Source organism: Protopterus annectens, chromosome 3.part0, assembly GCF_019279795.1.
Source record: "Protopterus annectens isolate FY-2018-M chromosome 3.part0, PAN1.0, whole genome shotgun sequence".
NCBI lineage: Eukaryota > Metazoa > Chordata > Ceratodontiformes > Protopteridae > Protopterus > Protopterus annectens.
In genome coordinates, this window is record NC_056731.1 from 644911798 (window position 1) to 644935710 (window position 23913).

Consider the following 23913-nt stretch of genomic DNA (forward strand, 5'->3'; position numbering starts at 1 on the left):
TATTGTACTCAACTGCAACATGACCAATCTGCCTTATACCTTACGCTAACAGATCCTTTTCTTGTTCTTCTTTTGGCTTTTCCCGGTTAGGGGTCACCACAGCTGATCACCTGTCCGCTCATGATTGGCAGTGGAGTTTTACAGTGTCGAGGTGCCAGCCCGACGCCCAACCTTCCACATAAGGCACACACACGCACACACTCACACCTATGACTTGAAAATCAGTCCCACACCATCTAGGAAGTAATCTTTTCAATTTTATACATTACAGTGTGCTAGTCATGATTTAAAAATCCTGTTTTCTGCTGTGGTCATTTTGTATCTGAAACTGATCTGTCTGTACTGGGTGCACTGGATTGACCAATATTGGGTAGTACTATATTAGATGGTATCATATTGCACAGTGTTGTATTATACTGTACAGAGCTGCACTGTTCTGCAGCCATGCCTGCTGTTCACTTTATCCTTGTAATAATGTAATATACTGCATGGAGTTTTTCTGTATTGAACAATATTGAGTAGTACTGTATGGCATTCTGTACTGTATCATACTGTACAAAGTTACACTTTTCTGCATTGTCCTGAAAGTTTCACTGCCCCCTTATATATCAATACAGTTGCTGTACTGCGATTTAATACACTGGGCTTCTTTATGCACTGCTTTGCTGTCCCTTTATGTAGCTACAGTTTTTGCTCTCCCTCGTAGAGAAAGGCCAACAGTCATTAAATTTCATAACACTGCATTTACACATGCCACCTGACATTTGTGGAACAACACTGCATCCTCAGTCTCTCTCTATCCCACCTGTTCCCAGACCTCCAGCAACGGTACCCTAAGAAAATGTATAAAACTGCCATATGTTTACGGACAGCCATTTAATATTACTGCAGAACAAGTCCACATGTAAGAGGTACAAACTCTTATTACAACTGGAGGCAAATCTTTAATACAAATAGTTTTTTTTAATACCCATACTAACACCACACCCACACAATGCAAGACAGACAAAACCTTTTTATGTTAAGGTACACCAAAAAAAAAATCACAAAGGCCTCCTATGTGCAACACTGTACACGCATGTGCCGAAGCTACACTTTAATTAATAGCTCATACGCATTTCATACCACACACAGGTTCTCCCACCTCCAACAATGACAAGAGTCACCAGAATGGTCTGACAAAACCCTTCACATTATTTGAGCAGTCCACGTGCCATGGTAATATACTGGTTACAGACGCATGATACAGCACTCTCAAGGTGAGCAAACTCAGGGCAACAGTTAGCTGCCTCTCAGATGCTACAATCTGTCATATCAACAAGACACTCGGGTATGAATATTATATGTTCAATGGTCATGTGAATGACTTGCACTGCATCACCTTAGTCTATATGAAGACGGACATGATGAAGCTCTTTGATTATGTCTCTACAGCTGGAAAGAAACTAGTACTGAGCAGTGCCCGACCATCACGGAGATTAATGCCATAATATAAGCAAAAGATGACTGACTTTAATAACTGGCTTTGTTATTGGTGTCATTCTGAGTATGGTCAATGTGTGACAGCCTGGAGTAAGATGGAAGACCGTGTTGTGTGTTTTGCTAAAGACTGCCTGCATCTATCTCATAAGGGTTTTCACATAATGGTCAAGGCATTCTCTACCCTCATAATACCTTTTTTTAAGACAATCTCAGTCTGCTTAGGCTGTCAAAACAGTCAATACAATTTAAAATCTTGCAAATATCATATGGAGCACTAGTCAGTGCTAGCAGCCTAATTAAAATAAGACACCTCCAGGCGTTCCTAACTCTGGAAAGCATGTATATCTGTGCAGTCACTGAAACCCTTTTTCCAGTACACTGAAAACACCCTCTCTCTTTACCTGTCCCGACTGCCTACCACTTGTTTAGTTCTGCAAGTGCAGACTGCATTAAAGGTGTTGATGTCTATCTTTCTACAAAACATCACCACTGCTAGACTAATTGCCCAGGACAATGATCTTAAACTCCTTTACACTGTAGTATCAGTAAACAAGACCTTATACCATACTCTGGCCAGCTACAGAATCTTGACCATGACTCCAGTAAACCATAAAACATATCTAAATAAACTAGAGTCGCTATCCATTAGCCTAAACACCATCCTCCTAGAAAACTTTAGCTACCTTCCATAGACTGGCACACACACCAATTAAATATGCTCAATGTTTCCTTGACTTTACCACTGCAAAATGCTTTGATTGAGATCAACCCCCACGGGTATCAGTACACTCAGTCCTGTCCTCACAAACACAGATTTCGTCTGCTCCTTGCCTAGTGTCATAGACTCATTCATTATATCCATTCGCTGAGTGCTGTTTTATGCACTGTAATGTACCAGTACTGGTCAATGACCAATCAAACCATTGTTGGTCCGTTGTATTCAGTCAGCGTCTTACTTTTTACTTATTAATAGTTAGAATTTCTCCAAGGCAGATTTCCCTGTGCTCAGCGATGATTTGACATGGTTCAATAGTCTCATAACCCTCAATGACCACATCACAAATAAGGGTAAATATACCCAAAGTTTATACTCCCATTAACTTCTGGCATAGTGACACACATTCCTAGTTGCTACAAATACAAAAATATGCTTAGAAACATAGCCCTCTAGTGGAACTCTGTTATGAACAAACTCCACAGTAAAACTAAAAAGCCCATAGCCCTAACCAGTAGAATAAAAACACACAGTTTTGTTCTGTTATAATCAATCTCAAGAGTGTTAAACAATTTAGCAACAAGATAAAATCCGTTAGTTAGTTATGAATTAAAAGCCTGATATGTCACCAAAGGATAACCATGACATTAATGACGTGAAGAACCTAAGAAATAAGCTTGGTACACAGCTGGGTGTCATTGCTAATGGCACAACAAACTCAAACCCTGAACATTCTTGCATACAAATTCTTCTCCACCTTTTCCCCTCTGTCTTCTACACACTTCCGTGGACAAAGTAATCTGAGTCATACACCTCCCACCTCTTTAGATACAACAGTGATCTCTAGACCCACAAACACCAGCTCTGTGGGTCCAGATAACATATCTGCTGTTCCATGATCAGTAAGAACCACCAACTATTAGGCAACCTCCTTAAGGTATTCAACCACAGTCTCTCCCACTGCATATGTACCGGAAGCCATGAGAATAGCTGTAGTAGTTCCTCTCCACAAGAGGGGCCTCACCAAGAACCCTGACATCTGTAGGCCTCTCAGCCACAGCATTATTGGCAAAGTGGTAGAACCTCAAACTGTGAATGACATGAACAGGGACATACGGAACCTACTATCCCTAGACCATAACCTATTTTTTGGGGAGAGCAGCTCTTGCATATTAAATCTAGTTGATAAGTAGGGAGTTGTGGTGGCAAGTGCATTTTGTGGCTCATATTTCACTGGGGCTTAATGAAGCTGTTAACATTATGTGCCTTTTAAGAAAAAACATCAAATATGGTTTACAGATTGCATTGTTTAGAATAATTATAGTGGATCTTGTGGTTAATTATTATACAGATATATTTGTAACTGGTTAGTTGTACTTGACATTTTTACTGGTGGTTTACGCCACAGTTTTTACTGTACTGTGTAAGATTTTTAACTCAGCAATTTATGTGACATGAACTGGTTATAAAATGTGTGATGCTGATGTAAGAAATGTATTCAGATGAAGTTTAGGATTTTACATGAAAGTGTTTAATACACAAATAAACTTTTTGATTTTTTACCTTGCCTTGTCAGTCATCCTTTCTAAACATTTGGTTTGCTGTTGACTTTTTTCCCCCCGACGTGCTATCATTCCCTTACTTTGTTATTTTTTGTGTGGACAATGAAAGAGATGAAATCCACTTTTGTACTGTTCTGTACTGTTGGTGCTATACCTCTCAACCTCTTAGAGCAAGAAATCTGGACAAAGCCATGAGTAATGGGGGTGGGGGACAAATTCAAAAATATACGGATAATTTTAAATACTCCTCTTAGAAACTTGCAAAGTTGATAGAATAACAGGTTTTCATAAGCATGAATTTTCTGAAGGGTATGAAGTTGGAAACTAAAATGCATGTCTTTATTTTTTGACTTCCATCCTGAATTTGCCAGAAAACTAAAATTTTACGAGGAAAAATATGAGGCAAAAATCTGGAAAGTTGAGAGGTATGGTTGGTGCACCTCCTCAATTCCCTAGTTCCTAAAGACAGTACCTTTAAAAATATTAAAATATATGAAAATGTGTATTTGCTGCCATCTAGTGGAATGTGTTGAAATTTACACCAACTATTGCTTAATACAATAATAGCACAGAATCATTCTGCAGTGGTGGTGCTGTGGTAGCGTCGTCGCCTCACATTAAGACGCTGTCCGGTTCGATTCTCAGCTAGAGCGTCTTCTGCGTGGTGACATGCGTGAATGGGCGTACCTTTGTTGAAGGTTGTGCATCAGGGCTGGTAACTCGGAACGTAAAAATCAACTACCAATCATTAGCGGACCGGAGTTCCGCTGTGGCAACTCCTAACCGGGAAAAGCCGAAAGACACAACAACAACAATAGCACAGAATCATACTACTGAAGTGCCAAGTACAGGACAATGAAATATATAATTTTGTATTTGTATCAAGCAGTTTGCCACAGTTTAAAGACCTTCATTTTTTCACTCATTAACCGAAAGTTGAGCGAAGCTAGGCAGGGAATGGCACCAAGCCCTAGATGGCAAATTACAGCTCTGCTGTGTATTATATCAGCTTCAAAACTGTGTGTTACAAAGCAGGAATTTACAAAATCTTATGAAGGAGTCACTGAGCCTGAAAATAGATACATACCTCCAAAAACAGTTACAGTCAGGCTACTCAACAGTAACAGTAAATATTTTCAGTCTTGAATTACCCCTTCCAATAATGTGCCTATTTTGGGAGATACTTTCCTATTTTCAGGTTTGATAGACCTCTTTGCACTCTTTCTGACTCCCCTCCCCATCACACACAATTTTGAAGCTGTGTAGCACACAGAAAATCAGACTGCATTACTGACGCACTTGTGATAATCTTAGCTTTCAAAGAGTGTCAAAAGATTCAAAAGGGAAGCTCTGCTCTTAAACTCTTCGTCATCTAACAGAACTTAGGTTCCCAGTGCAATTTTTGGACAAGTTCAACTGAAATTCACTTAAGGATTTTACATAAACTACTGTTTACCCTGATATGCCTATATTTGTTGTGGGTGATATGACCACCAATTTTTTGTGAACTGGAAATACTAAAGCATGTTGCCATAGCTCTAAGCTGTGCCCACATACAAATACTTTGTTTAACAAGCTTAGGAATTCCACTGATATCTGGATAGGAAACCACCAGGAATAATAACAGTTCTCGAAACCAAGAGGAATAATAACAGATTTGAATGACACCCTTATTTATTACTGCTATCTTGATGTGTCTTTGCTCACTGTGACAGACATTTTCTACAAATATGTTTGCCATCTTACGTGGTTACATCCACAATTGTTCCCATTCAATCTTCTAATGCAGTTAAGGGACACCTCATTATCAATCTTGAAGAACCAGCTGAGCTCATAATCAGACCTGGAAGACTTTTAGTTAATGTACTTTACTTATTTAAGACTTGTTTTTATGATTAGACTAAGTTTTGCAAGTTTTACAATCTGATTTTCTGCTATTTATCTTTTCAATGTTTTTTTCTAAAGTTTCCCATACAGACTAGGACATGCATAGTTACAGAATTTGTTGACAATGACCAGAGCAGATTCAAGGGTTACTAAATACCATATCCCAGCCTAGTTACATTAGGTGTATTTAACGTATCATAAATCATGCTTTCTAGACTTTACTAGTGAAAATTGTTTATGAATGTTTTCTTTTTTGTGTGCTTTGTCCTCATCACCTAACAACCATCACCACCCCCTCCATCAGTCTTGAGCCCATCTGTTTCCCTAGTCCATGGGAAATCCCCAGCACCAGGAAGAAAGGCAAGCCGAAGGGGCCATCATCCTCCAGGCAACCATGTATGAGTTGTGCGCTGACTTGTATTTAAGATAATGGGTATGACAATATCTTTAATTTGGTTCTATTCCCCACTGCTGGTGACTGAGGTGGGCACTCAAGTCACTGCAAGGTCCTACTATGCCTTAACCTTTTGTCTGCAAGTTCCCACCTACATTCTTATTGAGGACTAGCATTATTACCAACTTGAAAATGCGAATATTACATCACGCATCTCCAGTGCATTTTCAGTACCTGCAAGCCTCCACTTGCAGGTGAGCGACAACCATTCAGAAGCAACATTCTTCCCTCGGGAATGGGTGAGTCAGTCTTAGTTGCTCACACAAATTCTCCCCCACCAGGCTCTTCTAGCACCCAAGTCTTTACTCAAGTGTCTCTATGAAACATAGGTACATTCAGACAAAAATCTTGACATCAAATTAGCATAAAATTTGAAAATCAAATGGCACATAACTGCCTATTTCTGCTAGGAATTTGGGCCACTACTTGGAAACGTTTAAAAAGAAACAGTGAGATAAAAATGATGGAGAAATATATGCACACTATCAAAGACATGGTATAAAATCTGTAGATTTTAATGAACTGTACTGCAAATTCTATCAGCCAATGCCATTTATTTTGGTTTCTGAAAAAAGGGCATGTAAGATGTGCGTCTCTAAGCTATCGGTGCCACTTATATGTTGCCATGTTGTGTGATTTCTTCTATACTAGACAGCTTCAAAATCTTGTGTGATGAGAGGGTATTCAGAAAATTGTGTGAAGGGACACATCAAGCTTGAAAGAAGCAACATTCCTGTAAAGTAGGGACAGCTGTGGTGTCTGTCAGCAGTAATTACAGAAGGCAAAACCATAAGTGGGGAGCAGAGCAGAAAGCTCCACAAGATGTACACACACACGCAGATAAAGTACCACCATTTGACTTTGTTAAAGCATTATAGAACAAACAGTATAAAGTCAGTTAATATCTGGGCATGTGTACAAAATTATGAGTAATTTACCCATCAACCTCTTGGTAGTTTAAATCTAGCTTAAATATGGTAGATTATAGCAATAACCCACACCTGGGTGTGGGTAATGCTGGATTTACCCACGGTTGGTGTGGTTTGTTCACGAGGGCGAAGCCCGAGTGGCCAAACAAAGACAACCATGGGTAAATCCAGCATTACCCACACCCAGAAGTGGGTTGTTGCTATTATACAATGACATTATTTAAGAAAAAAAATAATTACTTTTCTTAAATAATGGCATTGTATTATGCCTCCTTGCTGCCCTTCCACAGCTGTCTGGTATTCTGTGGCAGTTCTTATGTACTGCGCATGCATATGCCTACACACTACATCACAGCTGGGGCAAAAGCAATGGAGAAAGCAAGATCTCCATTGCTTTTTACAAACTGTCTCGCTATGTTAAAGGAGTTTAACATGGTGAGACGGCTTTAAAAAAAAGCAACTGAGAATCTCCGTTGCTTTTTTTAAAGCTGTCTCGCTATGTTAAAGGAGTTTAACATAGCGAGACAGTTTTGAAAAAGCAACGGAGAATGCAAGATCTCTGTTGCTTTTTACACACTGTCTCGCAATGTTAAAGAAGTTTAACATAGCGAGACAGCTTTTAAAAAAGCAACAGAGAATCTCCGTTGCTTTTTTTAAAGCTGTCTCGCTATGTTAAACTCGTTTAGCATACCGAGAAAGTGTGAAGCAATGGAGATCTTGCGTTCTCCATTGCTGTAAAAAAAGAGTTATAGTAATGGAAAAAGTCTGGGCAACCGGACCTTTTTCCATTACTATAACTCTGATTTACAACATGCACGCTGACCAATCAGCGTTCACGTTTTTGAACATTAATGGGGGGTCGTTGTATAATTATAATGATATCCTGTACTTTTTATCAATTTTGACATAATGAATACAGTTTACTTGGTTTTGTTCCTACAACATTAAATTTAAATTTATTTATTTTATTATTTATTATTTTACATTTGTTGACCAGGCTAGTCTAACTGGATATATGTCCATTTTCAGTAGAGGCCTGGGGAGAAAAGCTCCACATAAAACAGACAAAGAAACAGAACATTAAAACTACAGTTACAGAACATTAGAGTTACAAATAGCTTGACAGCAAAACAAATAAAAAAAAAAATAGGTGTTACAAGGCAATTTAGCATACAGGAATATAGAGGAACATGTAGAACAAACATGAGCTGAGATAACCCTTTTTGATTCCCAGCTGAAGGTTAAGAGAAAGTAACATGAGAACAGACTAGTTAAAAACAGGATTGGAGAGTTAGTGGGGTGGAGGGTGGGGGGATGTCATAAAAAGAGACAGAGAGATGTCAGTTCTGGCTTTCCTGGGTACAATACGTACAACTAGAAGGTAGAGGACTTAAAGTGGCAATAAAGTGAGTAATAGCATAGGAAAAACTGATGAAGATGAAAATAGACAAAGAAAGTCTTAGTCAGGGTTAGTACAGGGACATAGCCAGTGGCTGGTAAGGTGTGATTTGAGTTTCTTTTTGAAAAGTGTAGTAGAGGACAGACATGTAAGTTCACTAGGAAGTAGATTCCAACTTTTCCCCACAGTGTTGGAGAAAAGGGAATATCCTGCTTTATTGTTGGATTTAAGTCCGGATACAAGAAGTTTATTAGCTGTGCGTAGGCTTGAAAGATTTTTATATGGGGTGATAAGACTTGTGAGAACTGATGTTTTATCTGGGTGATGAAGGGTTTTGTGGGCAATAATCAGTTGATGGAATAAGATTTGATTATGCAATTCAAGCCAACCCAGTTGATTCAGATTTTGGCAGTGGTGGGTTCTAAAAGGGGAGCTGGTGACAAATCTAGCAATATTACTATAGGAAATTGACAGCTTGTGGAGGTTGGTTTTGGATAAATTTGTATATATAGGAGAAGCATAAAACAGAGTTGAGATAAGGTGGGTGTGGGCAATAGTAGTTCTAGCTATGGGAGTGTGGAAAGGCTTAATTTTATAAAGGGAGCCTAGTTTACGGTTTACTGATTTTATGGTGGTGTTGATATGAGCATCATAAGTAAGGCTGTGGTCAATAGTTACTCCTAAGAGTTTGGTGGTAGTGTCAGGAGATATGACTGTTCCATTTTTCGATGTGATAGTGAAGTGAAGTGGGGTGGACTTTTGTGTAGGTGTAAATAGCAATAGTTTTGTCTTTTTAGGGTTAAGGAGGAGACACCGCTGCAAAAACCATTCTTCTACAAGTTCAAAGGTATTTTGGGTGAGGGACTGCAGTTCAGAAGGCGCTGTGGCTGAGGATATTAAAGTGGAGTCGTCAGCGTATTGTATTGTTAGAGCTTGGGGGATACTAATAGATAGATCATTTATAAAAATAGAGAATAGAAGGGGGCCCAAAATGGATCCTTGAGGTACGCCAAGGGTGACAGGTAAGTTGGAGGAAAAAGTGTTTTCCCCAAAGCACTGCCTGTTGCCTAGATAGGACTTGAACCACTGGAGTGCTTGAGTATCAAATGAGAGGGTCTTAAGAATATTCAACAGTAGCTGATGGTTAACCATGTCGAATGCTTTTGAAAGATTAATAAAGATAGCAGAGGACACGGTGTTATTGTTGCGATATTTGTTAATGTGGTCACAGAAGGAAAGGAGGGAAGTAGTGGTGCTATGGAAAGGTTGAAAGCCATGTTGAGAGCTGGCTAATAGACTATTATGAAGAAGGTGGTCTAATAGTTGATGGTGGATGCATTTTTCCATTATTTTAGCAATAGGAGAGAGAAGGGCGATTGGGCGAAAGTTGGAAAGTTCTTTGGAGTTGCCTCCTTTAAGTAGTGGGATGATATGAGTGACTTTCCAGAATGCTGGGATCGTACCTTCATTAATGGTTCTATTTATTAGGATAGAGATAGGGTACGCAATAGCTTTAGCTGCTATTTGAAGACATTTCAAAGGTAAGAGGTCAGCTGAGGGAGTAGAAGGTTTGAGTTTTTGAAGGAGGGTACAGATAAGGGATGTGGGGACAGGGTGGAGTTTGAAGGTGGGTGGTGAGGTATATGAGGAGGAGGGCAGAGTAGAGGATGAATGATGTAGAGAGTTAGCAAGTGACCGAACAGCTTCAGTAAAGAAGTTACTGAAGGAGTCAGCAATTTGTTTGTGAGTGTCAAGGGTAATTCCAGATGGGTTTGGTGTTTTAGAGTTGCCTGGATGCAGGAGCCTATTGATACCTGACCAGAATTTCTGTGGACTTTGATGGTTGGTTAGTTGAAGTTGGAAGAAGAAGTTTTTTTTGTCTGATAGTACTGATGCTTTGGTAGAGTTTCTTAGTTGTTTAAATTGTGAGTGATCAGTTGGGTCTTTAGTGATAGGCCATTTGGCCCAGATTTTGTTCCTTAGCAAAATGTTTTGCTTGGTTTCCTTAGTAAGCCATGGCACTGTTTTGGTACTGTTCCTGAGAGTACAAGAAGGCGCATGGTAGTCTAGGATTTCAAGGAATTTGGAATTGAAGTATGCCACTGTTCCTCAAGTTGGAGGTGCTTTAGTGGTGACCAGTTGCATGCACTCAGTTAATTTAGGAAGTGTTCAGGGTTGAAATATTTATTTGAGCGAGTAGTTCTGAAAGTTATAGGGCAGGGTGTATTACCTTTTTGCTGAATTATATAAGTTAGAGAGTGATCACTAATGTCACTTGGCAGGATGCCAACATTATAGGTTATTGACTGAGTATTTATAAGGATCCAATCTAGGGTTGTTTCTTTATTGGTGGGTTTATGGGTATGGGTAGGTGAGGTGACAGAGTTTGAGAGAAGCCATGTAGATTAATGTGGTTAGTTGGGTAATCAGAATTACAGGTCTTCCAGTCTATATTAAAGTCACCTGGCACTATGGTTTCTTATGGATAGTTAGTAGATAGCCAGCTAAGGATATTTTCTAGGGAGTTGATGTTATTACCTGGAGGAAGATATGAGCATAAGATGTAGATAGACTTGCAAGTATTTAGTTGTAGCTTAGTGATAATAACTTTAGAATTGGTACTGGATGGTGGGTGATCATCTATTAGTGTGAGTTGGAGCCCTGCTTTGTATATTAAGGCTAATACGCCCCCATCCTTCTTGTTAAGGCAATCCACTCTTAGAATACTATATCCTGGAGGGATAATTTCTTGATCTTGGGTTGATGGTTTTAACCATGTTTCGGTCAAGCAGAGAATGTCAAAGTCATGAATATCCAGTAGAGCATGCAGGTGAGCAACTTTATTATTCACACTTCATATATTTAAGTTAGCTATGGAGAGGGAGTTATGAGGTTTTGTAGGGGAGTGAAGGGGAGAGGAAGAAGGTGTGGTTGGGTGAGTAGGACTAATATTGGTAGGGCCAGGATTGGGATGTATGTCACCATCTAGTATAAGGTGTAGGTGTAGTCTATATGTGTTGATTAGGGAAGGATTCAGTATGTTATGGCTTCTCTTGACTTGGTGGTGTTCTAGGTAATGTGGGTTACTCTGTGATACTTTGGGAGGAAATAGCTGGTTGTAGATGTTATGTTTATATGTTTAAGGGTATCAGATAGAGCTGGAAGGGATGTTTGTATTATGGACTGGTGGAAGCTAGAGTAACTTAGATGTTCATAGGCAGTTAGCGAATATGGAAGGAACAGGAAAGGAAGAATTGAGAAAAGAAAAATGGGTTTGAGGTAAGGTGATGTAAGTGAAATAGACATAGTGATGAAGATGTAGAGGGCGGAGAGTGAAAAGGTGAAATTTGGGATGAAGTAGGAGGAGTGGCTTAGTAAAAGGAGTGCCTTAATGAGTTGTTGGATGGGATAGGATAATTGGGTGAGTAGGAGTGGTTAGTAAGGTTTAAGTTCAGATGTAGTGGGGGGTGGGTGAGATTTGGGGGTAGCGTAGGGGAGCGGAGTGAGCCCGCAGGGTGAATGGAGCAGGTAGATCTAAGTGAAGGAGGAGAAAGCTGAAGAAAAACAATCAGTAGAATGCTGACTGCTAGAGGAAAGTTTGGTGGGGGTAGGTAAAGAGGTAATATAGGTAGTGCTAGTCTAAGTAGGTTGGTAAGTTAAGAGAATTATAGTGAAATTGGACAGGTAAAGTGGGACTGAAATGTAACTAGCAAGGTAGAAGCTAGAAACCTAGGAGATTCAAATCTAAAGCTGTAGGCTAGATGGGAGTGAAAAAGAGTGCCATCTAGAGGGCAAAATAATATACTGCTACAGTAGCTCCTGGAGGGAAAAGTGGATCTAGGAGTAGGGGTGGGAAAAGGGGAAGTAAAGTGCAGAGGCTACGAGAGGAAGGGATGGAGAATAACAAATACAGAGGAGTATGGCTGCTGGCTATCCTGGCAGGAAGGGGTAGGTTTTATACCTAATTAGTTAGACAAAATATATTTTAAATTCATCAACAAACATACTTTCAGGCTTCCTTGAGGGGATGAGTTCGGGGAGAAGTTAGCCTCTATTCCTTGATGTTAGGAAGAGACAGCAAGTACTATACAAAGTGAGGAGTCGAGGTTGTCAGGTAGGGCAGGTTATAAACCCTTATGCAGGTCCCAATGCAGGGCAGGCAGCTTGCCAGACTGGGTAGACAAAGGGAGGAAGAAGACAAAGTAGTGAAGAAAACATTAAATTAGCAGCTGAGCCAATTAACAAAAATGATCCTAGTCAGATAAACAATATTACATAATACACTCTCTAATTAATCAGCTGAGGAGCAGGCTAGACAGATTCAAAATCATTAATTAGGAAACACAGTTATCATAGATCTTACACTTCAGAATACATAGGGAGAAGTGAGGCTCCTCCATAACTTATGTAACCTTACAAGAACTCACGACAACATTATATTTTCTGGGCTGATGTAGAATAATGTTGAACTAGGAGACAGTGCTATGTATGTACAACACTAAGCAACAACAGAGTCTTACTAGTTTAGTGGGAATTAAGCACTGACCAAATCATCAATAATGCAGCGTTTTAACTTGTAGTAATAAAGCTTTATTCAGAAAAGGTCTTACAGTTAAAACGCATTTTCCATGAACATGCATACCAAATATGCTGGAAAGCGGCTATGGGACTACCTGAAGGTAGGTAAGTCAGCATTCAACAGCTCCACATGTACCACGCTTAGCCAAATGATCTTTTTTAGAGAGAACCTAGGCCCACATATTTAGTTTATCAGGTAGAGCATATGAGACTGTAAAATACTATAGTCATTAGAGCCAAACGCTAGATAAACCTAGTGTTGTATAAATGCGTGTTCCACGCTTAGCCAAATGGTCTTTTTAGCGAGAAGCTGGACCCACATATATTGGTTATCAGGTAGAGCATATGAGGCTGTAAAATACTATAGTCATTAGAGCCAAAACGCTAGTTAAACCTAGCATTATATAAATGCGTGTGCCACATTTAGCCAAATGATCATTAACAGCGAGAAACTAGACCTGCACATTTAAGCTAACAGCAAGAGTAAATATGGCTGTACAATACTATAAAAGCAGTAATTAGAGCAAAGTGCGCTAATTTAAACCAAGCGTTATCTGTATACATGAAACATGCTTAGACAAATGGTCGGTAAGAGCAAGAAGCTAGACCCACACATTTAAGTTAACATCTAGAGAATATATGGCTGTAAAATACTATATCAGTAGTCATTAAAGCCAAAGACTCTAGCTGAACCTAATGTTATACCTAAAGTAGTGTCAAACCCAGAAAACATAACATCGGAGCCTATAGTTGTGACAAAAATAGTACAATTCCACAGGAAAGCACATAAACAAGTAGCCAATTACAGCGACAGCTAGACCAATACAGTCAAGGTAAACAAATTAAAGAAATAGCTGTTAAATAACAGAGTTATATACACGGATAAGATGAAATGCAGCTAAATATTCAACAGTGATACAGTGCAAGTACTTACAATAGTAACGGACACTAGAGCCCGGGACACACAGCAGCCAACAGTAGCTCTGGAGATTAAAGATGGCTCCTCGTAGGACAGGGTACAATTAATTGGTCAGAAAGGATGCGAGGTAGTAAGGGGAGGAGAGAGATATAGGCAGGATGAGGTACAGACAAGAAAAGGAAGGACAGGATATCTAATTGGTAAAAGGAAATGTATCTTTAAATTCGTAATTTGCACTTTGGCACTTTTAATCAGGTTTTAGTAGTACTGAAACAGAAACATCCTCTGAGAAGAGAAGATCTTCTAAATTATCCATTTTACTGCTGAGACTTCAAGCATTTATCAAAATCACCTTCATGAAAGAATTTTTTTATTAGTGTATTTTCATAGTTTTTGTTTTTTATTTACAATTTGAAGAGGTCTAAAAAAAGAGACGCAAAGACGATGGAAAATTCTTTGCTCAGTACTTGTACTTCTCATGCAGAAAAGTGAAGCACTCCAGCTGGGTGCACAATCTCACTACAGAGAAACAGTGACATAACCTGGCATCATGTTCTACACACACACACACACACACTTTTTTTAAAAATGCATTTGTAAAGGAGGAGAAACCGTGATGTCAATCAACATTTTGCTATGCAGGTTTATTTTCCCATATTTCCTAAAATGATGGAAAAAAAAACACAATATCCCATGACATATTCAGAAATGAGGCCCCACCAATGACGGCCATATGATGTCATAAACACCTGTCTCTAATTTTGGCCACAAACATTCCAAGCCTTACTTGGTTCAGTTTGAACTCCAAATATTTTGTTACTTTCTACTTTCCCTTGTTGCAACAGTGTGCTGAATTGCCATGTGTGGATTTAGTATGATTACTGGGAAGTTCCAAGAAATGATCATTAAAATTTGGTTTCACTTGATGATCCAAAATAGCATCTGCTGCAATTATTTTAGTAGTTCCTTGATATTTTGCAAAATAAGAGACTTTGAAAACAGAACTTCAAAGCAAAATTACACCAAATCAATGTCTAATAAATTTGCTACAGCTTTAATTAGTTGCTTCAGGGATATTTTACAAATACTGTCTTGTCCATTCAAGGACAGCTTCATAGCTGTCTAATAAAATCTGTCAGAGACAAAGCTTCTTGCTCAACTTATCTGCTTCCAACTGGACCAGGCTGTGATGTCTTTTTGGAAGGGAACCTGCAATTCTACATTTAATGATGAACATGGATGAATTACTGAAGGGCAGCACACTAAGTTTACCAGCATCACTTTTCAATTCCATAATAATTTCAACTCCCACTTCCCTAAACCAACCTCCACAACATGTGGACAAAACTGATCCACATGTAGCAACAATGAACATTCCAAACACTTAAATGAGATTCTGCAAGTCATAGCAATATGCAGGTATTCCCCATTTCTTTTTGCCTTTTTTTTTTTCCTTACAGTTTTTGTATCTCATATAAGCAATCTGATTGCTTGATAACTTGCCTTGTGTACAGGGAAAAAATGTGGACATCAATTTTCCTTCTGCACTTCTGTTTCATAGAGGAGCTATGCTCTAGGCAGCACTTCCTGCCTTCATCTAACTTACATCTGGCAGTAGAATGCACACTCGCAAACACACACACAGACAGACAGACACAGACAGACACACACACACCTCCATACATACAGAACAACCCACATGGCCACATTTTCATTCTGAGCTATTCCACTACCTCTTTCAATCTAGCTATAACTATGTTACAGTGACTGACATCAACATTCACCTTATATGCAACAGGAAAGTTTACAACAGAGAGAGAGAGAGAAAACTTAACATCCCAACAATGAGATTAACCGCTACAAAAAAACATACATCGGGACAGCTATCAAAAATGTCTAAAAAACAGTTTTCACATTACTTTCCTCCCTGCTATCTCTTTTTTGCCTGCCCTAAACATGAAAAGCCCATTGTAAGACTACATCTCAAAATATTAAAAATTTAATATCTACCTTCCTTCCTATAAAATCCTTATAAAAGGATTCAGGAGAGGGTATGTAACCACTGTGGAGAGACTGAGATGACAGAACATGTTGCTTTCTTGAATTGTATAAGATTGAGAGAATTGTGGGAAAAATTATATGAAATTAATGTACTGAATGAATCTAAAAATGTGAAAGATATAAACATGAATATGGGGGTCTATATTAGATCAGCGAACGCTTAAACAAGCGAACGCTGACTGATTGACCTTATTTTAGCGAATGTTAAAAATATTGAAGCAACAGAAACTCTATTTTTTTCCTAAGGAAAGAATTTGGTTGTCCGTTTCTATTGCTTCGGTATTTTCAGTGCTGTGGTGGAAAGTTATGGGTCAGATTCAGTGCGATTGTGTGGATGTGAGTGTTAGGGTGGGTTAGGTGAGTTAGGGTTAGGGCTTGGGTTAGGTATGTGTGGGATTGTGTGAACGTGAGGGTTAGGGCGGGTTTAGGTGAGTTAGGGTTAGGGAGCGGGTGAGGTGAATGTGCAGTAGTGAATGACCTTAGGGTTAGGGTTTGGGTTAAGGTAAGTGGATAGTTAGCAGTGTGTGCATAGTTTAGTGTAGGGTTAGGTGTCAGATTTTAGGTGTATGTGTATGGATTTCTGTTTGTTTGGTGTGTTTGTGTTGTGTATATGTGTTATGGATCAGCAATTTTTTTCCCTAGGGAAAAAATCGCTGATCAGACAGTTCAAGATTGTAAGCTTTCACTTACATAAGGTTGATCAATCAGCATTCGCTTTTTTAAGTGTTCGCTGATCTAATATACACCCAAATATGATAGAGTATGGCTACTATGGTAACAACAAAACAAACGAAGCAAAATAAATTGATAAAGAGTTATTTTATGTTTTGTGGGTCATGGAATGATAGCTCAAATTAGAAAGTATAATGGGAAATAGGTACTGGGTGAAAAAGATATATTTTTGGTTGTGGAAAAAAGAGTGGGGGAGTAACTTGAAATATATGAACCTATATGATGTTCGAATATCAGATATAAGCAATTGCAAATAATGTATATATTGTTTATAACATAGTGTAAATAATTTGTCATAATCAGTAAAGAACCCCTACTCTTTTTGGCAGGTGCTGTGGGACCTTTTATATCCACCTAAGCTACCACCAACTCAAACAGATGTGGCTATGGCTTAACGTCTCATCCAAAGAATTACATACTCATGAGTATAGCATCCCCCCCCCAATACTGCAGTGCAGTGTCAGCAAACCAACTACCTGGTGCAGGAATAGAGCCCATAGCCTTCTTCACCAAAGGTGTGTGTGTGTTACCTGTTTCACCACTGACACTGCAAGTAGATGTTTACATCACTACTAGATGAAGTTAGTGCTACTAAAACACCCTTAACTAAGGGGATCCACAAGGAAACCAAACAGGTGCTTATCATGTCACCTCCCAAACGATGGCTCTCACCCTCCTCTCTACAGTAATGGGTACTGCCCTTGTATAGGAAAATAGATGCACGGAGTCTGCCTACACATGGCTTGATGACCAGTAAATACAGGGGCAAAAGTAACCAAGAAAAAAGCAACAGAAAATATCCAGAAAATTTACCTCAGATAACTGTGTTCAATGCAGCAGTACTGCAGGACACAACATGAGACTATGCAAAAATACTAAAACAGACAAAGTGAAACTTGACCTAAGGTTACATATCACTATACTCAAGAAAACAATACACACAGCAACTGTACACACTACTTAGAGTCCAAATCCGCATCCTTTGAAAGAATGAAATGTAATACACATTGACAAGGCATGTAAAAAGTGAAACCTCTGATACTGTAGGATATGCGTATGCAGTTCATGATCAGCACAAAACTCATTCTCAAAACCAACAGCATCAGGTACTTCACTTATTACCCATAGACCCTAAATAGTCCATACATACATTTTTCTAACTGTAAACCCCAGATACATTTTGTGATAAAAACATGTGTTAACTGCAGTTTTGTTTTACATGCTTGACATGTCATCTAAACATCTACACCCCAGATAAATCCCAAAGTTTCTAAAATTCCCCTAAATGCACCATATTTTCAATTCTTGCTAAAAACTGAAGTTTATACACTACACACAAAGTAGATACTGACACTCCGCACCCACCTACAAAATAAATATATACTTAAAAATAAATAAAACATAAAATAAATTTGTCCCACATGCTACATTTTCCAGCTATAACATAAAAAATCTACTTAACTTTGCACACTGGGGCAAGCAAAAAAACACAACCCCCCCCCCCCAAAAAAGAAAACTGACCACCTAAATTAAGCCTTAGAAAATATGCAAAAGAATAAATATAAAATGCTAACCAGCTAACCATACCAACTCAAAAACAGCACTGCTTACAGAGCAGACCTGACTTTAACCATTTTGACTACATAAAATGAACTAAAAAAACTGCATAAAAAAGAATAACTGAAGCTACAAACATTTTACTTACCTCAAAGCAAAATCACTAATAGACTACCTAAAACCTTAATCAGCAGAAATGTGGGCACTTTACATAAACCAGTGAAGCGAATGGGAAACACTACTCTTAAAAAAAAAAGAATAAAACAAAATATATTTGCATCTGTTTTTGTAATGCTTTACTATTCATCACAAAACTATACCCCGAGCCTACAGTCATTCACTGATTACTTGCTTAACCCAAATCACCCAGTTGGGAGTCAGTAGGTGCACACAATTTGATCCTGATCAGGGATATCAATCAACTGCAAGGCACAAACTCACCCACTCTCACCCAACATGCACCTCAATGTGCAATTTAAGGGAATGCCAATACTTCTAAAACACATCTTCAGGATGTGGAAAAAAAACAAATGAGCCAGCATAAACCAATGTTAAAACAGAAAGGACATGCAAACTGTGCAGCCAAAAAACTGAAATGGAGAAACCATGACTGAAGCAGCAATGCCACGTTCCCTTGGAAGAGATGTCATGAATCAGGGATGGCTATTAGGCAGGAATTCAGCTACCAATACAGATATGTGGCAGCCCATATGAGCATGTGCTTTGACATGGAGGGCACAGTGCCTCCCACTATGAAATGGGTCACATCTTCCACCTAGGGTAAGGGACAGGGTCTATGTCATACAACGTCATTGCTGGAATGCCAACTGGCCCAATAATCAAAGGGCCTCAATCCTCACCACTGACAACAGTGGGGAATGCACACACTTGAGGGATGACAAGTACACACACAGTAAAGTGCAATTTTCCTTAAGAGCACACAGAGATCACAGTCAGTCTGGGGCTGGTTTCTCCCTCTTTCTCCAGATCCCCAATAAGACACCCCACTGGCACAGCTATAGGGTTGAGATCTCAGCTGAGTGGACAAACCAAGATCTCCAGTACTCTCTCTGTCCAACCAGTGCTTCATGTCCCTGTTCAAGTAGCTGACATACACACTCTTGGAGATTTGATTTATGTAGACACACACACACACACACACACACACAAACGCACATGTGCGCGCACACACTCACTTGCACACGCACACATGACGAGCACGCACACACACACACTCCTGGGAAAGACTGGCACAGGTTTACTAGCTATGCCCCCTTCTGCCCAGACTATAAGGTAGTTCCAACTGTCACCAGCCACTTTTTTATCAGCTACTTTAAGTCCCTTAACAAAGGGTGTCCAATCCTACTGTGTAAAGTTACTATTAATCCAAATGGGAGCCTGACCAAGAGCAAGACTATTTAGGAGTAGCCTGTACAGTGTCACCAAAGAGGCATGCAAAAGCTTAAATATCTCTAAACAGACCAGTCACTATTGAAATGTTTAAATATATTTAATATACAATAATAGAACAAGACAATACTCAGTAATATCAGAGTTCAAAATCACAGGAAACATGTAAAACATTGCAGGACAGTCTCAAATAAATAAATAAAACATATAAGCTATACTTAACACTATTCCTATCTGAAGCTAATACAATTACTATGCCCTAAACACTTACAGCAAGGCAAGTACAGAGGTGATGATGAGTGGATGTTCTTGTCAAGTCAAAGACAAAATGCCCCGTCTCTCTCTGATTGAGTTCTTAAATTAATATCAAATATTACTGCTGAGTTAGCTTGGATGACACCACTTGTTGTCACCTGACTTCAATTCCCAAGCTAAACCCAAACTAACAGAATTTTAGTATCTCCGTGTGAAAAATATGTTTGCAGATCCTGGAAATCATAAAACAACAAAACACTTCTACATCTTGAACACAGTAATTACTTCTCTTTCAAGACAACACAAAAAACTTCTAGCTTGACACTGTCTGTTACTGCACTGAAACTAAGAGAAAACATCTATTTTATTACGTGGTTATGAAACAATTTAATTTCAACTATTTTCTCCAGAATTTAAGTTAACCTCATGATGTGGTTACATTTTAGCTCAGTACTTTATACAAACTTCTGTATAAATCATATCAATATTCACAAATGATACAGAATTACTTATAAAACACCAGATAGCCGGGCTGACAGTATATCCCTATGTCACACTTCTTCCCCCTGAAAACTCAAGCTAGTTACCCTTGAGAAATGTTGCTTGAGAGAGTCAGCCTATCTGGGAATACACTACCCCATACCTTGTTTTGAGATTCCAGCTGCCTTGGCACTGCTGACCCCATTACAGTGCTGCACTGTTCCATTACATGCTTGCAACCCTAGGCTTCGCCATATTAATTTGGGATTTGGCTGAATGATTCCCTGTAGCCATAGAGCCCCCTCGGACTTCTCCTGTCTTGTACTGCAAATACTTAACACCCGGGCCTCTCTATCATGGTAAGTTTTCATCATGTTTACATGGCACAATTAGTGCCCCCACCTCCTGCCTAGGAGTTCTGCCACATAATTAACATTCCTGACCCTCCTTACCAATTTGAAGGGTCCCTCCCAAGCTGCCTGCAGCTTGTTGTCTCTGACAGAAATGAGAAGCATAACCTGTTTCGCTACAGCATACTCTCTAGCCCGAGCATTCCTGCATACCAGAGCATTTTCTGCTGTTATGCTTCAGCCAGGTCTGCTGGGCCAAGCCCATGAGTTCCCCTTGCCTTGTCCTGAGGTTTAGGGCATATGCCACAACAGACTCCTTGTGGGATTCACACTCATCCTCCCACTCATCACAAATCAAATCTAGAGGTTCCCTCACCCTATGCCCATACAGCAACTCAAAGGGTGAAAAACCTGTGGATTCCTGGGGCACCTCTCTGGAAGCAAACAACAGAAGGGGCAAATATTTGTCCCACTCCCTCTTGAACTGGTCTGCAAATGCCTGTAGCATGGACTTGAGTGTAGAGTTTAACCTCTCCACAAGGCTATTAGTCTGGGAATGGTATGGGGTGGTCTTTACGTGTTTCACCCCACAGTACTTCGATAGACAAGCCAGCAGGTCTGACATGAAATTGGCACCTCAGTCAGTATTTCTTTTGGGAAACCTACACTGCTGAAAATCTTTAACAAAGCATTTGCCACCTTTTCTGTCTCAATGGAGGACACAGCCACTGCCTCAGGGTATCTGGTAACATAAGCTACTACCACTAGGATATACTTGTTCCTTGTAGAGCTTGGGGTACTCAGAGGCCCCACAACATCCATAGCTACCCTCTGAAATGGCTTCTCAATCACAGGCAAAGGCATCAAAGGAGCTTTCACTTTGTCCCCTGCCTTGCCTACCTTTTGGCACAGCTCACAGGTCCTGCAGTACCCTATTACATCTCTAGAAAACCCAGGCCAAATAAAAGTTCTGCATAACATGTCTCTTTTTACGTTTTATGCCCATATGACCTGAAAAGGAAATATCATGGGCAATGGCTAGAAGTGCCAGATGGTAGGGTCTGGGCACTACCAACTGCTGTATTCTCTCACCCTCTAGCCCTCCCTCTGGGACAACTCTCTGTACAGTAACACTTTGCCCCAGTATACAGATTCCCCTTTCCCTTGAGAATCAGGTGCCTCACTGGTAACATCCTAAAGCTTTGTAATGTAGGGTCTGAGAGCTGAGCCTGTCTCAACTCTCTATTGGTAACCTTTCCCACTTCCCATTCCACAGGAAGGGTGGTATTCTCTGACAGCGGTGCCTCACTGTCAGCCTGGGTACTACTACTCACCTCTGCCCTTGCAGTCACTCTGTCCATGGGAACATCAGTACCTACAAGTAACAGTGGTTCACCTTCACTCTCACTGCTACAGGGTAGCTCCCTCCCTGAAGTAACCACCTCACCAGTCCTGGCTGCACGTATGCAGTCTGTCTGGGCCCCCCGACTACCAGACCCACATGCTTGTCTCCAAGCCTGACTGTGTGCAACTGCATGCACACAACGGACTGCAATATCAAAATCGTTCCCTTTCAGGATATCTGCAGGGATTTTCTCAAACACACCTACTTGCTTGTTTCCTTTTCCACCCTCCCAGTCAAGGTGAACCCTGGTCAAAGGTATTTGGAATGGGGTCACTCCTAAAGCTCTGACTGGAATAGACTGCCCAAGCAAGTAGTGCTCCCCTTTAACCACTGTAGGGTTCACAATGGTTAGGTCAGAGGCTGTGTCTCTCTTAGCAGTGGCCTGGTGCCCATTTAGTAAGGATATAACCTCTTGTGGTAGTTCTGTACCCTTGTTTTCTTGAAACAACTTACTGCTGGTATTCTGTCATTCCTACTTACTAGATCTCCCAAATTTTATTTCCCACCTTGCCTCCATGGACATCTATATACTACATGGCCCCACTGGTTGCATTTAAAACATTTAACCCTTGGTCTTGGATGTGTACCTGGACTAGTGGCTTCCCCTGCTACTGGCAGACTCTGTTGGGGCAGTCTGGGCTGCCCACCGAGAATTCCCTTATACACATGAGCAGCACTGGGTATCCCTTTACTGTGCAGTGATGCTCTGTTTGCTAGGTATAGGATGCCCTTCTTCCCCAACTCATCTGCAGTGTTGCATTGTCTATCTGCTAGCCAGATTTTCATGTCCTCAGGCAAAGTGCTAAGGGCTTGTTCCCTCACCAAAAGGTCAGCCAGCCCTTCAAAAGTTGTGACCTGACATCAACTCACCCACCTATGAAAATAAGTGCTTAGTTCAGCAATATTTAGTCTCACAACTTTCAACTGCTTTGCGTATATGCTCACGAAACGTTTTCCTATAAGCTTCAGGTGTTAACTTAAAACATTCTAACAAACAATTTTTGACTGTATTATAATTTAACCAATCAGTATCAGACAATTTAGAAATAGCAGTTACAGCTTTACCATGGAGTAAGGGGGTCAGGAACCATACTCTGAGCCCTTGGCTCTGTTTACATACCCTTTCCACCATATAAATGAAACTGTCAAAATTATCCCCCTCTGTAAATTGTGGAAGAAATTTACTGACCTTTGTGGCTTCTGGGGTTCAGTTATTCCCTTCCCCATTACCTCCATGACACTGGCGAAGAGTCAGCATCTCCATTTCATGTTGCTTCTGCCTCTCATTGTCCTCGGCTTCCGGATATCTCAATCTCTCTGCTGCCTCTATTTCCAAAGGTTTGGCCTCCGGTTCAAGTCTCTAACTCCAGACAGATTTTTAAGTCCTCTGTGGAAAGGTTGAACTGTCCATTTTCTGAGAGTTGTACATCTCCAAGGCCAGACTGGATGTTCTCCTGGTCTGTGATGCTGCTGTGCTAAAGGCTGCAGTCATATCTGCTTTAGTCAGGTTAGCACGCACCAGTGCTTTAGCCTGGCATATCTCAGCCAACTGGCTTCTTGTCAGCTTGCCATACTCCTCTGCTAACATGCTTGTCTGCTCTTCCTGACTGACTAAGCTAACAAAAAAATAAAACAATTCTGATATGAAACTCTGACTATTCACTGCGTGGCTTATTGAAAGTACAAATGCCTTCCTTAGTGACCAATGTTTACAGGTTACAGGAACTCAATATCCACA

General features: G+C 40.0%; 1 protein-coding gene across 4 annotated transcripts in view; it reads right to left on the reverse strand.

Moving 5' to 3' along the window:
• Window positions 1-23913, reverse strand: part of ELMO1 (engulfment and cell motility 1) — a 3030107-nt gene that overhangs the window by 2306382 nt on the left and 699812 nt on the right. The gene's annotated exons all lie outside the window — the stretch shown is intronic.